Raw genomic sequence first — 4,698 nt, 5'->3', positions numbered from 1 at the left:
TACTTAAACCTAACTAACCTAAGGACATCACACACATCCATGCCCGAGGCAGGATTCGAACCTGCGACCGTAGCGGTCGCGCGGTTCCAGACTGTAGCGCCTAGAACCGTTCGGCCACCTAGGCCGGCGGTTCACAAATATTTTTTATATTTGTGGTGACAATTTATCTGCCAGCTCGTCGTCGTCATTATCTGTCCACCCATAATCATCTGGATTGGGCATGATGATGTCCTCGTCGTCACTTTGGTGTAGAATACTCAGCAGCTCATCGTCTGTAAACGGACGGTAACGTCGCGTTATTTTATTCGGTAACGCGGAAACGGCCGCACACAAACCAGGTAATATAGCGATACGAATGAACTCAGCAGAAAGAGAATTCAGCATTCAATAGTCGTTCAGGTATTTCCTAGTATTCCAACAATTAAACTGCATACTTGCGCAACAATTACCTCCGACTCGCTGGCCCGATTGTCGGCGTTATACGGAATTATACGACTGCAGCAGGGAACCGCTGTAAGTATTTTTTATAGCAAATAGTATATATACGTCTGGAGCACTGAAACGATTAGCGTATATTTACGCCTGGAGCAGTGAAAGGGTTAAAAAAAGTACTGAAATTTCGTCTTCTCAGGATTTCAATGTCCGCTGGAACACGGAAACAGATTTACTCAAACAGAGAAGCAAAAACCAAGTACCCTCAAGGGCCGCAAAGTAAAAAATAATCTTTTTTTAATGAAATTTCCGCTATTTTACTATATGTTTTAGTGCTCATTTATTTCACATTATCACGATTTCAGCTTTATATCCATTATCAAGTGCAAAGCTGAAAGGCAACAAAAGTCCGAGATGTTTAAATGATACGTCATACCTCGGGCATGGATGTGTGTTATGTCCTTAGGTTAGTTAGGTTTAATTAGTTCTAAGTTCTAGGCGACTGATGACCTCAGACGTTAAGTCGCATAGTGCTCAGAGCCATTTGAACCATTTGATACGTCATAAATTACAGATGTACTTCCAGATGCTCTGCCAAATTATTTTTTCCATTGCATACATACATATTATGCAGAAAAGCTGATGAATGTGTCATCGCCGAAATACTGCAAAATATATCTGGTTGTGGTGAGTGGATGCCACAGCACTGTTTAGGCCGTTATAAACACAACACAGTGTGGTACACTGTTCCTGTGTTCCTGCTTTGCACAATGTAAGCCGCACTATCTCGTTTCAGTTCGTAATCACATCCTGTATGTGAGCAGATATAAACGGTCCAGTCACAGTAACGTAACCACGGCCTTTGTTCGGGATCAACTTGCAATAACCGCTCACAGACAGCAGATGGCAGTGCTAGCAGTGGAGAGTATGTAAAGCATGTCGGGGGATGTGGAGAACAGTGCAGTCGTTGTAATGCGGAAATGGAGCGATTTATCTGATGCCCGAAAGGACATTATCACTGGCCTTCAGGACAGAGGTGGAATCATTGCTGAAACGGCCAACTTTGTAAATTGTTCGTGTGCCGCTGTGGGCAAAAGTATGCCGCGCGTGGCAAAATGGCGCTATCCAAAAACGGCGCCGACGCAGGTGTCGTGAACCATGTGTCAGAGCTGACTATCGAGCAACTGACTGCCCAGGTGAACCAAGATGCTACCAACCGTATCTTCGCAACGCCGTTCAGCGAACATTGCTGCTTATCGGCTTCCGTAGCATGTGCCTGGTTCATGCGCCCATGCTGACTTCTCTTCACTGGCGGCGAAAGCTGGAATTTGCATGCCAGTACCGCAACTTGATGTGCACTAAGTGGCGACAAGTGGATTTTTAAGGCGCGTGTCCACTAGCAAGTAAACTTCCGCAAGTCGCTTGCAGAAGCTACTTCCGCAAGTTCTTTGCATGTGAAAACACCCGCAAAACAAATTGAGGCTCCCCTTGCTGCCCCCTCCCACCCTCCTCCCCGCACAGGGGTTCTTCGAGAGTTTCAAACGCAAACGGAAGGAAGTCCCACATTGCTTTTCCATTTTGTGTCGTGATAATTTACAAGGTATAACGTTATTTTACGTAACACTGAAAGTGACTGCTTTCGTAATCTCGTTGCTATTGTTTAATAGCTATGTTGCCCCTTATACGACAGAAATCATTACATGATTTCTGTTGTTCGAATCTATTATTTATGTTTCGCAAGTAAGTCGGCATAGAGCGAGAGGGGTTTATAAAAATGAATCCCTATTTCCCAAACCAAGAGGAAGGTCACTGTCTACATAAAACTTCGTTCAGTGCGTGGTGGAGGGTACTTTACTTACGGATTTCAACAAAAGCCACAGTGTTGCTCCGATCTTGATGAAATTTTGTACACTTGATCTTCAAAACAAGGGGAACCTCACCGTGAAATTTCATACGGTGTATGGCAGAGGGTACCTTACAACAGAATTACATACCGTTTGACTGATCATCTTGGGAGTTGGCCCATGTATGTATGTTTTCGTGGTGAAGGCATTTATGGAAGCCAACGTATGCTGGATGGCGGATGGTTGGCCTACCTTTAAATAAATTCAACATCGTTTCGTCAATCAGCATGAAAGTTGGCAGATATACGTATTTTTTCATAGACGGTGAAAGAGGAGATAGCATGACGGAGGCGGAGGAGGAGATATACGGGGAGAGGAGAACGTGATGGGAGCGGGGAGGGGGAGGAGTTGCATCCAGAGAAGTGAGAGAAGCAGATTAAACGAGAGAGGGAGCAACAAGTAAACAGAGAAAGGGGGAAGGTGGTTAATGACTAATGGAACACTCTAATAAATAAATAAATAAGGGGTGTTATTGTGAATTTGATGTACTATTAAAAGCGGAAGAGGAGGTGGACAGAGACGGGAAGATAGATGGAGAAGGAGAGGAGGATGGAGAGGAGGAGGAAGTATTGTGAGAGAGAGGGGTAGATGGAGGAGATGGATGGGCGGAAAGAGGAGGTGGATAGAGAGACGAGATAGGACTAAATGGACAAGAAAGATGAGGGAAGAGAGGATGAACTGACATAAAACTGGGACGAATAAATATCCGGGCAACGCCGGGTTTACTGTTAGTAATTAGATAATAATTTACGCGAACGGGGCGTGTTTAGCTAAAAGAAATTACAGAATATTTTCCTATGGTTAGATGCGGCGTATAAAGTCTCGATAACTAGAGTGTTGTTCTTGATGTCTACAGATGATAAAATTCGTTGCTTAATATAGATGACTCCACCAAAGTTCATCTAGTTGGAATTTCATCTTTATAAAATGAACTACATAATAATCAGCTGAAAAATGCCCCTGTTAGAGCACAATAAAGTCAAATATGATCGTGTTTAAAAGACTCTGACAGAAAGTGGGCAACCAGCTGTCTGAGTCCTTATTCCGCCTTCCTCACCAAAAATTCTGGAAGCTTCACAGGACGAGTGACCATCTTATGTAAGAAATTTACCAAGTAAAATTTCAGTTTTGTTGAGTTAAAAATTCAATAAATAGCAGATTTTGTATAAGGACTTTAGAAATACCGTTAAAAGCGTAGTTTTGTGAATGAGATCCGCCAAATACAAATAATTAGTGTCGTATGACATATATGACGAAACTCCAGAATCGGCAAGTTAACTTTGTGAAATTATTGATGCTGGTAAAATGTGTGCTGTATTTACACACACCGTTTTGAAACAACAATATTTTTAAGGCCAACAGCAAATCCCAGAGTTTTTCACACAGAACATCACATTATCATCTTTTCGGATCTCTAGACCCCCTCCGTGATGACGCTCGTGTTTCCGACTGCAAATAAATATCGTAACAGTGAACTTTCCGACTGACATGAAAATAAGAACATCATTTCACATTTTCTCCAGACTTAGGACTGGCTACGCACGTAGTACATAGGCATGTTAAAATGTTTTTTTTTATTTTTTCATTTTATTTATTTTTTGTTGTTTTCTTGTTATTGTTGTTGTTTATTTTTTGTTGTTTTTTTGTTACTGTTGTTGTTCAACATTACAGTAGCAAATTGGTAACCTTTTTTTTCTTATCAATCGTAATTTCTTATTCAATTTTTTCGTAAAAAGGATAGAGATTTTAAACACCTTTTTAAATCTCCAGAGTCTTCATATGTTTTCATAATGTCTTTTAATCTTTTGTCAAGATCTATATACCTTTTCTTTCTTTTTTGAAGAGGTAGGCCAATGGAATCTTTTTTTAATTTCAAAAATAGCATTCACTGCCTCCTCCTTCAGCTTTTGAAGCAGAAAGTACACATTTGGATGTTTCTGATTTATTGAGGAGTTCAGTTTTCTATGCCAACCTTCGACAATATTCGTCGTTCAGTGTCGTTGGTTAAAAAGATTCCACATTTCAGTAGGTATATTAGGATTTTCCAACCACTGATCAACCATATAGTCTGCAAGTGCTGTGATCTTCTCTCCACTGGGCATTTTTTTCATTATTAAAATCCACGCTTCATCGACAGTGTTAAGTAGAAGACGTGCCAATGCAGCACACATGCGACAAAACAATCGGACTTCCTCCCTATCCTTCCGTTAATCCCAATTCCTGTATCTTCTTCCATAGAACTGGTTAAAGTGAAAATTACAACCGGAAAGTTGTGTTTCAGGGAACACTGAATTCATTGCTTTAATTGTAGCCATTTCAAAATCTAGCACTGCAGCTTTTGGTGACCATCCAGGCATCTAAG

The sequence above is a fragment of the Schistocerca cancellata genome, chromosome 9, assembly GCF_023864275.1.
Source record: "Schistocerca cancellata isolate TAMUIC-IGC-003103 chromosome 9, iqSchCanc2.1, whole genome shotgun sequence".
In the NCBI taxonomy this organism is placed as follows: domain Eukaryota; kingdom Metazoa; phylum Arthropoda; class Insecta; order Orthoptera; family Acrididae; genus Schistocerca; species Schistocerca cancellata.
This window is presented reverse-complemented; position numbering follows the sequence as displayed.